Genomic DNA, 19,702 nt, shown 5'->3' with positions numbered 1-19,702 from the left:
TTCAGCTACATGCAATAAATCCTGCATTTCTTTAAAATTAGGAGGATCTGATTCTGGAAGCATGTGAAACTGGCAATTTAAGGCTCTCATTGCTAAAGTTGCAGACGTATATACTTTCTTTCCCCATCTGTCTAATGCTCTGGAATCTCTGTCAGAGGGAACTGGATTCTTGCTTGATGAGGCCTTAACTCCTTTGGGTCCCTGAGAAATAGTTTCAGGGTCAGCGACAGGGCTTTTATACAGAAATTTATGTGAGTCAGGGACTCTGTAGTATCGGTCAGGTTTAACAGGGGCTGGAGGTAAGGAATCAGGATTTAAGCTGGATTCAGTATACACATCATAGACAATATCCAACACTGGCGGAATAGCAAGGGGTCTGTGTTGAGGTAATAAAAGGAAGTCTCTGAGACTTTTCTTGGCTTCTGAGTAATCCTGGCCTTCCGAGTGGAAATGCTCCCTCATGGTATGTAGGGTTTCCCCAAAGGAGTAGTCTTCAGGTGGTGAGGCTGATGGAATTGATTCCTCAGCATCAGAATCCTCATAAGGGGGTAAAGAGTATCCAAAGTCTGAGGATGAATCAGAAGAGATGGACACCTGGTCGGATGAGTCATAGTCTGCATCCTGTCTAGGCCTTTTCCAGGAGGGGGATGGGACACCCTGATCAGAGTAATTAGGTCTTCGGCCATTTTGAGCATTTGTTTCTTAGGCATGGAGGCCTGTCCTGGAGAATGCTGAATTTGTTTCTTTGACTTTTAAAGGAGGCTTAGACTTAGCTGAGGGTTTAATGCTTAACTGAGTAGGTCTAAAGACACCCTCTGTAGCTGTGGGTTGCTCAGCTACTCCGGATCCCTCTGAAAGGTTAGTCTTGGTAGGCTGAAGAGCTTGTGCGTCCGAAGACCCAGCCATCTCCACGTGGGAGTCCGAGGCGGCTTGTGGTTCTACGGAAGCGGTCGTCTGGGGCTGCGAAGGCACCTCGTTGTAAACCGGAGAACCGGTGACTGGCCTAGAAGAGGCTTCGTCAGTTTTGGGCCTCGGATGCCTATCCTTGTCTTTGCGCTTTTTGTGTATTCGGGTCGTCGGAAGTTCCGATGGCATGGTATGATTGAATTTTCTACCAAAATAATGTCGGGCAAAATCAAACCGATGTTTAATAGTGCGCTTGTTAAACCTAGCGCAAAACCGACAACCAGTAACGTCGTGGTCAGGGCCTAGGCATGGAATACAAAAGGAATGGAAATCCTTATGAGGTATTTGCTTCCCACAAGAAATACAGTTATTAACTTTTACTGACATCGGTCTGAGGCAAGAAAAAGTTTCCCCAATGGGGTACTTAGCTTTGTAGAAGACTTCGGTTCTGGATTCGGAATGAAAATCTCAGGAGATGGCCAACCGGCACTTGCGAACTGCTTTTGCTTCGGGCACCACTCAACAAGGAAGACTGAAGAAAATGGCGTCGGCTGCATCTTATATACCCCTGTCGCACTGACGTCAGGGAGGAGGCGACAGCAACCGACGCCGGACCAAGACTTTGGAACTCTGGCCGACTGCGGGACCGCCTGACGGCAGGATAACCCAAGTGTAATGACTGCAGCAGTGTAACACGATGAACATCAGAATTTTGATAACCTTCAGGCACCTCTCTTCTGCGGATATACAGTGGATCTCGGTGAAGGGAAAATAATTCTATTACAAAATCGTATTTGTGTAAGTGGAAATGAAGTTCTAAGCTGGTGCCAGTCCAAGAACCAGGCTGCCTCAAGTTCTCAACTATTTGTTGAGAGTTACTGTCCTCGGGCCTCTCTCATCACTCAATCAAGGTTCACTTTTTGGCCATTTCTATTTATCTGCCCTTAGATCAACTCTCCCTCCTTTTTACCTTCATCTAGTTAAACCACTTTTGAAAGGGGTGTTGTATATCCAGCCACCTAGAAAACAGGTGGCTCCTCTTTGTGCTTGAAAAGCGTACTCCATTTTCTATTTTACTTAGCTCAATGGGTTGCTCTTAACATGGAATAATCTTCTGTTAGTTATGTATCCGAGTTACAAGCACCTATGGTGAGAGTTACCCCCTACCTTGTTTTTCACAAGGAAGTTTATCTGAGAACTAATTCTTCTTTTATGTCTAATGTGTTTTCAAGAATTTACCCAGAGCCAGACTATTAATCTTCCTGTCTTTTACTCTGACCCACCCAAAAAAATAAGATTCTTCACACAGTGGATGTCCACAGGCAGTTCAGATACTAGCTGGACAAAACTCAGTCCTTCAGGAAAGCTGACCAGCTGTTGGTCTCATATGAAGTCAAGAAGAAAGGGCAACTAGTGTCAAAGCAGATAATTTTTCGGATGGTTGTCTCATGCGATTGATTTTTTTCTGACCATAACAAGTGACTTCTTAACAGGGTTAGGGCTCATCCTACCAGGGCTCTGGCCTCCTCAGTGGTTTTCTGGAAAGGGGTGGACTCTATAAATACTGTAGAAGAAGGAAATCGGTTACAAAAAGCACTAGAATTAAGATTCTTTTTCCAGATCCAGAAGAGGCTTTGCAAGGCCCATTCACCTGGGTTGCCTGGATTATTAGCTTACTTTTCTTCTGCCCTACTAAACTGATCCAAATAGCTTAAGCTCCTGCCACAGTGATCTAATTTGATAACAGTACAGACATGCAAGTAAATTTTCCACAACAGCAGATATTCCAATAGATCACTGTTGTAGGAACTGCTCCTCTCTCTTATTTCCCTTATTTTGCTGTGATTTCTTTTATACTGTCAGGGTGTGGAAGTAAATACCCTTGTGTATATAACTTACCTTTTGGTAAGTTTCCTAGCATTTCTTGCCTCCCTTCTAGGCAAGAAAGCTTCAATTATTTTGGCATAGTGTCTTTTTATACTGTGCTCCTCCTGAGTTCCTGACAAAATACAAGAAAGGCACCCTTTAGCTCTGAAAGCCTCAAAACACTTCAAGCTACTGCAACAGTGATCTATTAGAACATCTATTGTTATAGTAACAGGATTTAAACAACCATACTTTACAAGCAAACTGTCAAAAGAATGCTGTAGAAAACAAAAATGAGAAGAAAAAGACTTTAAAGTGAGTACAGCAAATTAAGTACAACACTAGACAGAGTCTTTTGCAAGAAAAGGCAGCCAAGTGGGATATGCACAGTCACTGCAAGAGTATGCTAACAAACACAGCAATTACTGATCAATATTCACACGTTACCAACAGAAAATTGTGAACAAAACATGGGAATCTAAGGCACAAAACTGTCCATTTGTTATGGGCATAAAACATGTGCATGTAACAGACAAAATAATGCAGCATAAAGTCCAAGGCAGGAAAACAAAAAAGGTAGTCAAACATGATTTGTATCCCTAATTCAAAGGCACACGGTGACGGCAGGCCTACAAAGAGCTAACAGAAATGCAAGCAGCACTATATAAACATAATAAAGCACATATTCGAGTTAAATAACCAGTATGCACAAGCAATATAATGCAACTTTGGGCATAAATACAGTAATGCACAACAGCCACAAAAAGCAAATACTCATGCTTAAGGTTTAACCATACAGTGTTTGAAATTAGTTTGTAATTAACTACTGCATACAGAATGCAGTGCACCATACGAAAGAAATCCAAAAGATGTGCCATTAAGTAACTGCAGAGATGGATACTAGCCAACAAGAGGTACCAAAATACAAACAGAGCAATATAAAACTATCTACAGATATTAAAATAGACATTTAACAATGCAACCCTGCCACACCATGGCTGCAATATTTATTTATTTTACATTTGTTTACGGGGTAAATCAGACTGGGCAAGATTGCCCGTTTTCAACGGAGGCCCGGGGAGACAAACACCATAGTAATTAGACGATCAAGAAATGTTTAAACATACAAAATGTTAGTTGAAAGAGAGCATACAACTGTTTAAAAAAACAGGCTAACAATTTGACAAAAACAGAAATGATGTACTCACCATAACGTTCCACCTGAGCCGGCAGCATACCAAACAAAAAGATCCGAGCTCCAAGCTCCTCCCCCTACCCATACTGCATTGCAACCTCATTCCAATCCTCAGATAGAGTTTGCCACTCCCTACATGACACCAACAAACTAACCTAAGACCCTTAAACCAAGGACAAACCTCCAACTCGTGAACTCTGGACATAGAGTTCAGCAAAAAAACGCCAAGGTAAGGGGGGAAGGAGGGAGGGACGGTTGCTGACAAATAAAGTTTACCTACTCACATGGAACGTTATGGTGAGTACATAACTTCCTAATCTGAAGTAGTTAACTTCATTTGATCAGCAACTTGTGGGACAGAGTCCCCAGCTACCCAAAATCTTGGGAGGCCCTTAAGGAAAGATATTCCAGAGCACTGCAGAGCCAAAAGAAGCCCTTCCTCTACACACCAAATCCAGTTTATAATGATTAATAAAGGAGTGAGAAGACGCCCAGGTAGCCGCTGAGCAAATATCATCCAGTGAAACTCTAGACCAGAATGCTGCAGACGTCGCCACAGAACATGTAGAATGAGCATGAACTCCTACTGGTTCTGGTAAACCAAGCTCTCTGTATGCTTGTAGGATACAAACGGAAATCCACCTAGCAAGAGAAACCTTTGAAACTGGTTTCCCTAAAAAGGGCTTAGCAAAAGAAACAAAAAGTTGATCAGATTTGCGAAAGGCCGCTGTCCTGTGCAAATAAAAACGTAACTGCCTGTGAACATCCAGCAAATGAAGTTTGTATTCCCCTTTGTTCTGAAAATTAGGGAAAAAGACAGGCAAATTAACAGATTGATTAATATTGGTCTCAGAAGCAACTTTAGGAAGAAAGGATGGATTAGTCCTGAGAGAAACCCATGGTTTAGTCCTGAGAGAAACCCTGTCCTTATGAAACACAAGATATGGGGGGGTTTCATACAAAGAGCTTGCAGCTCCGACACTCTCCTTGCTGAAGTTATAGCTACCAAAAAAAGCCGTCTTCCATGACAAAAATTTTAAGTCAACTGATGCAGAAGGCTCGAAAGCATGCGCAACTAAGGCCTGAAGAACCGCAGTCAGATCCCACGGCGGGGACGGATTCTTAATAAGAGGTTGCAGAAGAAAAGTGCCTTTCAAAAAGGTCTTACAAATTCTGGCAGCAGCGAGAGAGCCTAAATTGTCCCCTACATGGAAATGTGAAATAGCCGCCAGCTGTACCTTCACTAAGGAGGAGCTGGCTCCTTGCTGGAAGATATGAGACAAAGTCTAATACCGCTGGGATCGGAGCAGTAAAAGGATCTAGATTTCTCTGTGAAGCCCAAATGCAGAAGTGTCTCCATTTGCTAGACTAAATTTTCCTGATAGAAGATTTATGTGCCGCAACCAAGACAGACTTAACAGGAGAAGAGATACCGGGAGTCCTAGCAACTAGTGGAACTGGAGCAGCCAAGCTGTGAGCTTCAGTCTGTCCAGATTCGAAGGAAGCATTCCCGAGAGATGACGGATTAGAAATGGAATGGGATCCAAGATAGAGCTATGAGATGAGACCATAGGCAGGGGAACCAGACTTGTCGAGGCCAGAGTGGGGCTATAAGGATCAATCTGCTCCCCAACTGGCGATCTTTCTGTAAGAACTTTATCATGAGCGGAAGCGGGGGGTATGCATAAAGATGACCAGGTGGCCAAGCATGAACAAGAGCGTCTCTGGGGCTTTCCCCCCTCGGGGGGGATTAGAGCGAAAAATTCACTGCACTTTACGTTGGAAGGCGATGCGAAGAGATCGCAGCAAGGCTGACTCCACTTGAAGATCTGTTCGGCTACACAAGGGTTCAGAGACCACTCATAAGAAGAAAGGATAATTCTGCTCAATTTGTCCGCCAAGATGTTGGACTGACCCGGAATGTGCGTTGCTATCAGAAAGTGGTTGGAGGAGATCGCCCATTCCCAGACTCTCATGGCTTCTCGACAAAGGGGATAAGACTTGGTTCCCCCCTGTTTGTTGATATACCAGACCACTGACATACAGTCTGACTGGATCACAATAGTTCCCAGAGGTAGATATGCATGAAGGGCCTGCAACTCTAAAAGGACCGCTCTCATCTCTAGAACATTTACATGCAGAATGATCTCGTTTTGAGTCCACGTGCTTGAACAGTCCTGCCCGAACAATGCCCCCCCCAACCCTAGGCGGGAGGCGTCCGTGGTCACCGTGGCTTGGGGTTGGGGCACAAGAAAGGGAAGTTCCTCCTGCAAATTCCAAAATTGGAGCCACCACGTGAGAGAATTTCTACACACACTGTTCAGAGGGATCGGAAAATCTAGAGGTTGATGAAGAATCGACCACTGAACTTGCAACGTCCACTGTAAAATTCTCATGTGCAGACAAGCACAAGGGATCAGGTTGATAGCTGCCTCCATGGACCCTGAGGCTCTCAGGACTAATTCTGCAAGGGGTGCAGAGGACTGCAGAAGTGCTAACACATGAAGTGTCAGGCTGTGTAGTCTCTATCTGGGGTTAAGAATGCCCTGGCCTGGCGAGAATCTATTCTCGCCCATATGAAGTCTAACACTTGAACAGGTTGAATGGAAGACTTCTTTAGGTTTATGGTAATCCCTAGCAGAGGTGACATCCGGAGAAAGAAATCTCTGGCTAGTAAGAGTAGATGCCTGGAGGGGTGGTGAGAAGCCAGTCGTCCAGGTACGGAAAGACCTGAATGCCCTGAAGTCTCAGGTAGGCCGCTACAACTGCCATGACCTTGGTGAACACCCTGGGGGCTATGGTGAGACTGAAGGGTAGGACCCTGAATTGATAATGACTGGCCCCTAGCCGAAAGCAGAGGAACCTCCTGGATCACCTGTCCATCAGAATATGGTAGCATGCATCCTGGAGGTCTATCGAACACAACCAGTCTTCCTTCTGCAGGAAGGGCAGAATGGATTGAAGCGTGACCATCCAGAATGTTTCCTTGGCAATGAACAGGTTCATTGTTGACAGGTCGAGAATCGGCCTTAGGTCCCCCGTCTTTTTTGGCACCAAATAGAACCTGGAATACATGCCTGATCCGGACTGGTCTGGGGGTACCTGCTGGATGGCTCTTTTTTTCTAGTAGTTTTTGTATTTCCAAGGCCGCGGCCTCCCTCTGAGTGGGTGGGACATCTGGGAGGTGCCTTGTGTAAGGGGGCTTGTTTATGAAGGGAATAGAATAGCCTCTGGATATTATTCGAAGCACCCAGCTATCTGTTGTAATGGACTCCCACTGGGCTAGGTGCATCGAAAAATGCCCCCCCCGACTGCCTCCAGAGAGGAGCAGTCGGGTAACCCCTCAGGGTTGCTGCGCGGGTCGCTCTGAAAAGGGTTCACATGACCCGAAGTTCTTCGGCCCCCCTCTGTCTCTGGGCCAGCATCCACCTTGACCCCCTCTGCCTCTGGGGGAGGAGTTGTCCTGAGCGTTCTGGGACTCCAGAGTTTTCTGGAACCACAGCTTCTTTTGCCCTCATTGGTTCCTGGATAAGGACCTTTGAGGATTAGAGAAGCGGATCCCGACGGCTGACAGTCTTCCTGTCTTTCTCGCTCTAGACAAGCATATCGCAGACAGTCTTCCCGAACAGGGTGGAACCGTCAAAGGGTGAGTTAGCAAAGGACGCCTTGAAGGGTTACGAGAAGTCACAAAGACGTAGCCAGGCATGACGCCTTAAGGCGATGCCGGACACGCTAGCTCTAGTGGCTCCCTCGGTGGCATGAGAGAGTAAATGCATGGACGTATTGGACACAGACTTGAGAGTGGCCATACGAGCCGAGAAGGTCCATTTATCCTCGACCGACATGGACTCCGGGGGAGACAGTACTCTTTCACAAGGTCCCGCTGCAGTCGAATTATGTGGGACAAGTAGTTCAGCGCTCTTATAGTAAAGGTGGCTGAAGCAAAAGTCCGCTTTCCAAGACGGTCCATAGCCCTGGACTCCTTGTCTGGGGGGTGGACTGAGGAACTTTCTTGGGCGAGTTCCTTTTTTGTGGCCGCCACCACCATGGCATCAACCGGGGAACCTTTGTTCCAAGAAGCTCTATTGCCGGTGGACTCAATATTTTGTCTGGTCTATTGGGTATAGGCTCCACAGTGTCCAGTTCCCTCCAAGCTCTGGTGGTGATAAAGGTCCACCAGAGGGTCAGCCGGTGGGGACACCCAAGAGGTAGATGGGCCTGTGTCGAACACCTCCAGAAATACAGACTCGTCAGAGGAAGGTTTTTTGACGGACCCCCCCCCTTTGAAGGATTTCCATAATGTCTCCTAAGGAGACGTCTTCGGGGGGGGGGGGATTTGGGTGAACCTTCCCCTTCCTCCAAGTCGGTATCCTCAGTGAGGGACTCGGGGGAGTCCAAGTGCCTCCTTTTACACTGGCGTTTGTGAGGGACATCCTCGGGTGGGCTGTCCAGGGAGGACTCACAAATAGTTTCATGTTCCTCCAAGGAAACTGTCTGGGGCACAATAGACACAGGCTGTCCCTGGAGGGACTGGATGATGGATGACAAGCAACTGCGAGGGAACAGGGATGGACCCAGAGGACAGAGTGAGGGGTCTCAATCCCCCAGAGAGAACCCTCTCCACGATGAATGCCGAGGGAGACCTGGACTCCCTGAAACTGGTAGCAGAGACCCTCGGATCCAATGAAGGGATCGGAGCCAAACCTGGAATGGTCTGACCCGAAGGGCCGATATGCCCCGACCACAATGGAGCCAGTGACACACTCATCCCCCTCGGATCAGACGCCTAACTCTCGGCTCCGACAGCTCAGATCCTAAAGTGGATCCAACAGACTAGAGGGCTTGGCCAGCGTCGAGGCCGAAGGCACCATCGGCGCCGATCCCCTGACTCCGGGGCTCCTTGGATCCATAGACTCCGATATCAGATGGTGGATCGGAGAAGGAGCTATCGGGGCAAAAAATGGAGCCGAACTCCCCGCACCTGGGGAGGGAACTAGCAATACTCCCATCTGCATTTGAGTATGTAGAAACCTTTGTATCATCCAATCCATGTCTGCTTCAGAGATGCTCCGGGTCGATCTGGAGGACGCCACCGACGTTGGCCAGAAGAGCAGATGCAAAGATGACCTTGAGGGTGGTCTAGCCTCCTCCTCCGGTAAAAAACATGGTGAACGGAGCCGAGGAGAGGATGGCCTGGTAACTTTTACTGGAGACAAGATTACTTTAGCGGGAAGGGCCGTTTGATCCAACTCGGCATGTCGCTTGCAGCCCCTCTCTCTATCTTTATCCTTATCCACATGTCTCTCTGTATCCCTGTGCTTTTCTTTGACCTTGGCCTCTCTCTCTCTCCCTGTGCTAAGGTGGGAGGGTGAGTCCCAGAAAGGGGAGAAGGGTCAGAAGGCTGAACAGCCACAGCTGTGGCTGGTAAGGAGGCAGAAGTTGATTCTGTGGGCAGAAGACCCGCCAGAATCAACTTGTTGCTGCAATCCCCCAGGGCTCGCGGGCTGAAGGACGCACAAATCTTGCAGCTGGAAGACAAATGGGCCACCCCCCAAGCAAACCACACACAGTGTGACCATCGGCTGGAGACAGCTTGTGGCCACACTCTGTGCACTTAGAGAAAGTCACTTTCTGACATCCTAAAGAACACACACACATGACGGGCGGGAAGGGGGGCCTACACTAACTGAAAGTTTTCAACTTTCAAACAAGGAAAAAAACAATAAGTATCATGGATAACTAATAATTACCTCAAAATTATCAAAAAAGGCACACACACACAGACCAAGTTATAGAGAAAAAACCCTGACACTTGCCTGGAGCTCAAGAATCCCATGCTGGCAAAGGTGCGGCAAATGAGATCTGAGGATTGGAAGGAGGTTGTAGGGCAGTATGGGTAGGGGGAGGAGCTTGGAGCTCAGATCTTTTTGCTTGGTATGCTGCCGGCTCAGATCCATAACCTACAGGTTGCTGATCAAATGAAGTTAACTACTTCAGATTGGAGAGATAAGTAACGTACACAACTTTGTTAAACTTATTAGTTTCAAAGTATTGTAAACATAATTCCACCACATTTGGAAAACATAACAGCAACCTAAGTGGAGTTTAATTATACATAAAGAGGCTAGGTGGATTATAAAAGAGTTAACCTGGGTTGGAACATGTACATATCCAGGACTTCGTGAAGTAGGATTTTAGCTGATCCATTTAAGTCGCTGGCACAGTCAAACTGCATCAAAGAATGGGCATCTGCACAGTAAAATGCCTCAGCATACCAAAAACCTCTAATAAGCAAAGAGAAAGAGTAACATGGAATATGCAGGCATGAATATAAGTCTCGTATCTACAGCTATGATCACTCACTGCACATTTTTACAGTGGATGCACCTTATTGGCAAAAGAGATCTCAACAACACTAAGACTAGTAGCTTTGCCCACACACAGTCTGAATGTGCATACAGCAAATATGTACACATGGTATAAACAGAGACATAAAACCATTACTTCCATAACAATGTTATCCAAAAAACACCACATACCCAAACAATGCACAAATAACAATGAAGAGGGATACACTCCAAAAGGTTACAAACCAAACAACTCAAATATCAGAAGGGAAGGGGCATACTGAAAATGTGAAGGGAACAGTATCAAATAAATGAGGAAACACACAAGTCAAGGGTGGGACAGCAAATATCAAGGAGATACACAAGACAAAGCATTTTTTCCCAGGAATAGACCCTGATGTTTTCATTGCAGAGAAAGTAGCACAGCAAGAAAGAGCTCTGAAGTGTAAAGAACCCAGGCAGTATGAAAAGCCAGCTTCAGTCTCACAGAAGATAAATCCTCAACTACAGCCCAAGCAATCAGAATTCAATCAGAATTCAAGGATCTCCTCTCCGGTCCAGCTGGTGAATCTGGGAATCTTGAGGCAATGTTATAACTGCCTCATGTACACAGACAACCCTCTCCTCCTCCCACATAACACAAATACTTGCGAGAGATGCAGCTATTTAGCCAAACTGGAGGCTGAGCTCTCTCAACTCAGGACTGGCAAGACCAGACAGGAGGAGAAGGCAACTACACACACCACAAAACCAGCCTCACATAATGCTACAACTCCACTGAATCAAACACATAAACACACAAAGACATACTCGGAGGCTCTGAGTAAAAATTTACCTAAACAGCAGAGGCCTCCAAAGCAGACACCCAAACAACTGCTACCTCAAGACACCCCACAAGCAACACATAAACCACAAAAGCAGTGTGCAAAGCAGTCACAGCCCTTAAGGCCAAATACAACACCAAACATACTTGTCATAGGTGACTCCATAGTCAGACACACTGACGTCCCACTCACCAGGCTGAACAAGGAGAGGGTCACAGTAAGCTGCCTATCGGGCTAGAATCCGCCACATAACACAAGCACTGGTCACTCCACAGCAAGTACAAATATGACACAGTCATTGTCCATGCTGGTGTGAACGACCTGAGACGCACCTCCCTGGACTGCATGAAAAGAGACATAGAGGAGCTCTCTGATTATGTAGCCCAGGCAGGTATGACCCTAACCCTGAGCAGTATCCTTCCTTCACCAAGAATGATGCCACAATATAGAGACAAGATGATCAGCTTTAACAATTGGCTTAATGTCTGGTGTCATTCAATGGGGATCCAGTGTCTGTCTGCCTGGGATGACATGCTTGACAAGCCACGCTGCTCCGCAAGGGTCGGCTTGCACCTGTCACCCTGGGATTCCGGATATCGGCTAAGGCTCTTGCCACCCCATAGTGCCTTTTTAGGCAAGGCTCAAATTCTAAACCTACCACCCTAGAAAACAAAAATGGGAAGAAATTGAGGGTAATGCTGCTCAATGCCAGAAGTCTAAATCTCAAAATGCACGCACTCGAGGCCCTTCTCAGTATGGAGAACATCGATGTCTGTGCTGTAACTGAAACCTGGTTCAAGGCTCCTGAGAGCACCCGGCACTATTACGTTTTACCTCATAACCTCCGTTCCGCCCCCAAAACCCGGACCACTCGACAAAAGGAGGGCGTGTATCCATATTCATAAAGGATACTCACACCTCCAGGTTGGTGGCAACGCATGAAGCTTCGGAAACCATCCAGGTGCAACTAACAATAGGCAAAACTGCTCTACAAATTGTAGCATGCTATAGGCCACCCTCTCAAACTCAGGAACCCCACACAGCCTTCCTGAAGACACTGGAGGGTATAAATGTATCTCCAAACACCATCATATTGGGTGACTTCAACTACCCGAATATAGACTGGGAACATTACTCAAGCCCTAACTTTCTAGCCCAACGGTTCCTGGAGTTCATAAATTCAAATGCCATGGAACAGCTAGTCACTGTTCCCACGAGAGGAGAAAATATACTAGATCTCATTGTCACAAACATGGGGACAAAATGCTCCACACCGAAGTATATCCCTCATTGGTGAGATCTGATCATAAACTAATCTCACTGGAAATCCACATCCCGCCCACCCCAAACAAAAGACCATAGTGAAGAACTTCTCTAAAGCAAACTTCACACTACTCAAGACTGGTGTGGTATCCTTCAAGGCCCCTGAGTCAGAGGAAACCACAACCCAAGCTGCGGAAGCCCTTACAAATGCCTTCTATGAACACCTCCAGGACTGCATGGATCAGGCAATCCCAAATAAAACCAAGACTCTTTCCACAAAGGGCAAACGTCCAGTCTGGTGGACCCCAGCCATTAACAAACTTTACAATAAGAGGAGAAAGCTATTACATGATAGAACAAAATCCATAAAAGGGAAGTCACCCTGATCATTATTAGTAAAAAATACGAGCACTCATAAAATCAACTAAGGCCAATTTTGAGAGAAAAATTGCCATGGATTCAAAGGACAATCATAAGGCCTTTTTCAGCTATGTTAGGAACCTGGGTGGAAACTCACAGATATGCTCAGAATTAGTCCAAAATGATACAAAAATCACTGAACCCACAGACATTGCCAACATACTGGCAGACAGGTTCAGTGCAAACTTCACCCCTCTCCCCTAAAGGAGAGATAACTATCCCAGCCGAGTGTAGCCTCCCGGACATCTCAAATGCGCAGGTGAAAGCTGCTCTCTAAAGCTAAAAACACAGCATCAATGGGACCGGATGGTGTCCCCGGCTGTGTGCTACACGAGCTAAATGAGGAATTAAACCCGCACATAAGGCAGCTGTTTAATCTCAGCCTTACCACAGGATACGTGCCCAAGGAGTGGCGTGACGGCAACTGTGGTCCCACTCCACAAAGGTGGCCTCACGGACCCTGGTAATTACCGCCCCATAAGCTTAACAAGTCTAGTCTGCAAAGCTATGGAGAGGATCATAATGGAGCTCATAAACAAAGATATAGGGGACTTGCAGACATTGGACCCGACCCAGTTTGGCTTTGTCAAGGGAAGATCATGCCTTTTGAACTTGGTCAACTTCTTGAAATAGTCACCAAGGCCATTGATGAGGGAAAGGCAGTCCATACAGCCTACCTTGACCTTGCAAAGGCTCGACACAATACCCCACTGGTATTGTAGAAAAACTTACCAGCTTAAATGTAAACCCATATGTCACAAGATGGGTTGCAAACTGGCTTAAGGACAGAACCCACAGGGTTAGAGTTGCTGGCGCTGTGTCAGACTCCAAGCCGGTCACAAGTGGTGTCCCACAGGGCTCGGTCCTTGGCCCCTATTGTTTGGCATCTACTTCTCAGAAGTACAGGCCAACATGGGAGGACTTTGGCTGACAAAGTTTGCAGATGACTGCAAACTGGGCCATAGTGGAAAGTGCATCGGACACTGATATCCTTCAGAAGGGACTCACGGAAACAGATAGCTGGTGCCAGAGCCATGGCCTGAAGTTAAACGCCAAAAATGTATAGTCATACCCTTCGGGAAAAACAAGGTAACCCCAAGCTACCATATAGGTGGCAATCCACTAAGCACAGAAGAGGTTATCAGGGACCTGGGGACCCAGGTTGACAGTGGCCTTTCTTTTGACACTCACATTGCTAAAGTGGTTAGAAAGACCTTCTACATTGCCCACCTGATCATGAAGGATTCACATCCAGATCTAGTGAGGTCATTGTTCCTTGTACTCTTCACTTATCAGACCAATGATCGAGTACAATGCCCCATTCGGGATGTATCTCACCCGACATCTGCAGCAATTGGAGAGACCCCAAAAGTTCCTCACCAAAAGGATAAAGGGACTCCAAAATCTGTCATATGCTGCCAGATTGAAGAAACTCCAGCTCTATTCAGTCGCATACCGTCTGCTCAGAGGTGACATGTGCCTGACATACAAGGCCATGTCCAACCCGGAATTAATGGACATGCACCACCTCAAAAAATCCAAATCCACCAAAACCACTAGAGCAAGCGACTTAAACCTTAGCACGGATATAAATAGGACGTGCTGGAGGGATAGATTTATCACTCAGAGACTCCCTATGCTGTGGAATAAAATCCCGGTCCATGTGAGGCAGAGCACCTCGCTGACTCTGTTCAAGAGAAATCTAGACCTGTGGATGGGAGATCGTAGGTTTACCCCGGGAATCATCTCTGGGTCACTGCTGGAAAGAGGCACAACAAACTAATGGGCACAGTATTTTTTCATATAAGGGGTGGCGTAAGCCACAATAATTTGGGCTAGGCTTATAAATGCCTTAGGGCAGATAGCCTAGTATAAACCTATGAACCTATGAACCTATGAACCTATGAACCTAAGCTCTGGTAGTTGACGGTGCTGGCAGGTGTGTATGGGGTGGGGAAGCACAATGTGGAATGCAGCATTCCCTCAGGAGGAGGGATAGCGATAAAAATCAGAGCCTAGGAGTGAGAGTTTGGTTCACCAAGAAACCGTGAGGTGGTAGCCTTCACAGCATGCAAGTGGATACATGCACCTACAATGAGAAGACATAGTGCAACTCTGTGGTAAAGCAGATCTCAAGTCTCCTACACAGGGGCAGGGATATGGTCATTAGCAATGGCCTCTTAACTAGGAAGCTAATGAGGACACAAGCAACTCTCAGAGCTGCCTGAATGACACACCCTTCAGATGTATTTCACCTCCATGATTCTCACTGGGAATGAACACACTCAAGTCCAGTACAGTGAGACCTGATGGTCAGGAGGCATAGATGGAAAAGGAACTTAGAAAGAAAAAAAGAGAGAGAAGAGTGCATCTACAGTGAGAAGAGATGTATGGACAGGTAGCAGGGCTACACACCTATGTAAACATATACAATCAAACCAATGTAACATAAAAGAAGAGGATCAGGCATGCAAGGAAAGGCATATACAGACAAATTTTGGACAAGTAGTGCAGATGTTACATAACGTGGGTAATCTTATGGTCAGGGCACTGGCAATTACCATGACATGAGGCAGAATCATCACCTAATCAAGATGTTACTACTCTAAGTAACAACTACAGATAAACCTTGTAGAGGCCCACAAACAATCAGTCATCAGTGTCTAATGAACTGCTGCCCTCTCAAGAGCTTAGGTGTTCAAAACAGTCCTCTGTACACTGGTTCCTGCAGGGCTACACACTGTGCAGGACTATGCTCTCTGGATAAAAGCTGTCAGTGAAAGGGGGGAGGGGATCCAGTAGCTTGGTCCTCCACTGTCTCCTCACTAGCAATTTAGCTGTAAAGAGGAACTAGATACAGATTACAGTGCCGATGTAAAGGGATATATAGACCTCAGTGCAATTCTAAACATCATTGGCTACAATTAATCCTAAACTTGTTAATTACTATTATCATGACTACATACAAACTCACCCCACTCGGAGGTAGAAGCTACTGCATCCTCCTCTGGTAAATCCTCTCATTTTCTAAACATTCTTCGGCAGCTGCAAGAAAGTATATATGCAAGCAAGTTAAGAGCAATGTACATCAGCGATAGTCATCATCAGCAGTATATACAAGATCTAGACATAGCACTCAAGTACCCCCAATATTCAGGGGTATCCCTTATTTTTGGCAGATTCCTGACCTTTACCACAGGTTACTAAGGTATTTGCTCTACATTCTTAAAGGAGAAGGTGAAGAGCTACATGCCTCAATATGCTGCAGTCTGATGTAGGATGTAAGTATATGTAGTTGTGCTTAATGCAGTGTAATATAGAAAACCAAAGTTGCCTCTGCCAAGACAATTATATGGCACATCAAAAAAACAAAAAGCTATATGCATGATTACCCAACCTATACTCCATTAAAAACACATCAACCAAAAGATTTACAGAATGCCAGGAGACCTAATATGCATACTGATTTAGCCGAAACAAAACAAAAAAATATGTACCTATCTGCATACTTAGCAAATCCAGTTAGTCATTACACTGCATCCTGTTCCTGGCCCAGGTCTTGGTGATGTACCCAATTCCCAGTTGTATTGATACCTGCCCACCACTAGAGGCCACTACCCAGGACCTGCCATGCACCTACCAGATGTAAAGTGTCTTAATGCCTACTGAAGGGGCAAGTATCTGCAGAGTCATGTGCTATTTTGTAAGCCCAACTGTGTGCAAATCACCTCATATTTTATGACGGACTATTCCACTGCTCCTAATTGTGTGTACAATAGGTTCACATTTTATGACTGACCTCATTACTGTACTACTTTCTTGAAAAGTGGATTTAAATCACAAACAGCAGTTTTCAAACTCTAAAGTGTACATTATACATCTGTTTGATAGTCCAGTTGCAACAGTGGATAAAAGGAGCTTAAATGTTACATGTGTTTTGTTATACGATGCGATTCTGAAGTAATCAATGCAGCTGAGACACACTAGTCGTAACATGTTACTATAAAGCACTATGTAACTCTGGCATATGCACGCTGCTGAGATCAAGAAAAATCCATGTGGGCGGCTGTTAATGCAAAAAAATTCTGAATTTAATGGTAGAGTTATAAATATACACAAGTGCAGTAGCACTTCTACATCAAAACACTACTGATACTGCTTTATTCTGATAAACAACACGCAGTTACAAAGATCTGTCCTGTGCATTGGCAATACAAAGGTTTGCAACAAACCTGCAACACTGTACTAACCACATATGATCACATGCATTACAGACATAGCATGAAGTACTTAACATATGGCAGCCCCTCCCCTACTACTCATCATTTAGGATGTCTGTACCAGCAGCACAGAAAAAGCATGTTAATTTCACTCTGAGGAGACAGACCTCTTCACTAATGCACTTAGCATGGCCTGGTGATCTGAATGTGCTGGGGAGAGCAGCAAGAATGGGTAAGGGAATAAAATGCTGGGTTACTGGACAATGTTTTGTAGGAATACTGTCAAGCCATTTTCAGGGCGCCTTTTTTTTTTTTTTTTTTTTTTTTTTTAACTCCTGCCTTGTGGGAGACTCTTGTAACTATATATATATGATGCCATTACCTGGATCTGCAGCCCACATTTCTTCATTTAAAAACTCTGTAATTACAGACTTTTGCCCACTGAAATTCAAAATAGTCAAATATATGCATAGAAGTAGAATCTAACCTTTCATGGTTTTGAATGTGACCCACAATCACTCTAAACGACTTAAATACCCTTCCCAATAATACTAAAGAACGTTGTCTACTTCAAACATCTATAACTGTCACTGCACAGACACAGTGTTTAATGTAACCTAGTAACAATTCACAGGTGATTAAAACAAGGTTGACAATAATGATCATTAATCAAATCTATACATGCTATTACTGTAGAAAACTCTATTGATAAATGAATAGGAACAGGAACATTTTATATGAAACTTGATAATCCCTGATTGAGAAAGATGTTCACTATGTTAAGTGCCAGTTCACACTATATAACACACAACCTTGCAGGAACTAAGCATTAAAACAAACCTTTGAAGTCTTCAGTTTTGTTATTTATTAAATCTATCACACACTACTGAAAAAAATGAAGCCAAGTATGTTTGGATTAGGCTTTTTGTAAATGTGCCAACAGAAAATAACAAAATAGACCAGTTTTCAAAATTAACAGTTAAAATCAGAGCTGCAATCCTACTACTAAAGCATTTCTCTCAATATTTTACTAATGATTACTTCTAATGTTTAATATACATGTCCCCCCATCCTTGAAAAGACACTGCACAGTCCCAGTTTTTAAAGAAAACAGATTTGAGAGTAGTAAGAAGTACTTTGAAAACTGTATTACATTTATTTGGTTTTATTCATTTTGCATAGTACTCCAACTGATTTTAATTCAACATGATATGATTAGCCTAGAACACTTATGATTGCAAATTAAGTTTAACATTGACAAAAGAATATATTCCATTAGAGTTTAGATTAACTAATAATATACATTGATTTGAAATCTTAATTACTGACAGCACAGTCTTTCATCCAGTTAAATATTTTACAGTTACCTAGGTTATAAATTTGTTGACATCCAGAAAATGGACAGTGAAGACCCTTGAGTCACCATCTTCATGGTGTAGGATTATCAAATGGCATTCTTTAAGGGGGTCACTTTTGGGCCCTGTATTTTTATAGGCATTTTGTCAACTTTCTATTTCTACCCAGTACAACGTAGTAAACCAGTCAATCGTTAAACAGATATGTTTAGCCACCTCTCATTACTTAACATTTTGTTTCCCAAGGCAGGGCACTGATCAAATAATGCCCATTTGCAGGGTCATTTTGTATTATGTTCAGAGTAGTAATGAGAACAACTCCATATCAAAACAAAAACAGTTAAGCACAGGCAGCGATGCAATAGCATGTAGTTACAGACACTGCGTTCAGCATTACATGAAGTAACAAAAACCACCAGAGGTAAACAATAGCAACAAGGGGAAAGAATAAGTAGGGAAAATATGAACATAAAGTAAAGAATCAGGTTACAAAGGAACATTGTGGCAGCAAAAGTGTGCTATTAGAGGAGTAATAAGTAGAGAACATTTTTTTTTGGTTATGTGATCTCTGTTCAGGCACTGGCATTTTACACTGTGTTAAAAACAGTTTGAACTGAGGCCTGAATGTACAGTAATTGATAATTTTCCATGAGAATGGGTGGGACAGATTGACTCATACCTCTCAACCTCGTAGTGCAAGAAATCTGGATACAGCCCGACAAAATGGGGGACAAAGGCCCAAAATTAGGGACAGTTAAAGTAACAAGGCTTGTGTTAATACAAATTTTCTGAAGGATTTGAATTCTGAAACTCAAATGTATGACGTTACTCAGGGACTTCAATCCTCAGATTAACCCAGTTATTTACCAGAAAACCACAAATTTTATGAGGAATAGACCAAAAATAAGCGACAAAAAATCTGGACAGTTGAGAGGTACGCAGACTATCAAAACTCTTGCAAGTTCAGTGATGCTTTGGTTAGAGCCACACAGATTTGTAGATGGGGCCTGGTATGCAAGGCCATCTGCGACCTGGCTTCTCAGGCTGTCTGTTGGGGTGACTGCTAGGATTTTCTCTGCGAGAGGTGATGGGGTATCTTGTTGGGAGCAGTTTGCAACACAGGCAGCCTAGAAGGTGGTTGACTCTGGCTTAACAGCCAACCAGTGAGCTTTAGCTACTGCTATGGTGGCTATTACGAGTCACTGACACGCTTACCAAGGGAACGGATAAGTCAGATTTTGTATGGGAGTCTAGAAGTTGGTAGCATTTTTGCTAGAAGAGGTAGCAAAGAAAGTCAGCAAAAGAT

General features: G+C 44.6%; 1 protein-coding gene across 2 annotated transcripts in view; it reads right to left on the bottom strand.

The window, feature by feature from the left end:
* The window catches only part of GALNT6 (polypeptide N-acetylgalactosaminyltransferase 6), a 1,315,790-nt gene that overhangs the window by 1,236,675 nt on the left and 59,413 nt on the right, over positions 1-19,702 (bottom strand). For both annotated transcript variants that reach the window (XM_044083436.1, XM_044083437.1), the window contains exon 2: positions 15,796-15,866. The gene's annotated coding sequence lies outside the window, so the exon portion shown is untranslated. The remainder of the gene's footprint in view (positions 1-15,795; positions 15,867-19,702) is intronic.

The sequence above is a fragment of the Protopterus annectens genome, chromosome 9.part0 (genome assembly GCF_019279795.1).
Source record: "Protopterus annectens isolate FY-2018-M chromosome 9.part0, PAN1.0, whole genome shotgun sequence".
In the NCBI taxonomy this organism is placed as follows: Eukaryota; Metazoa; Chordata; order Ceratodontiformes; family Protopteridae; genus Protopterus; species Protopterus annectens.
Note: the sequence above shows the minus strand (reverse complement) of the source record. Positions and strands in the feature narration are given on the sequence as shown.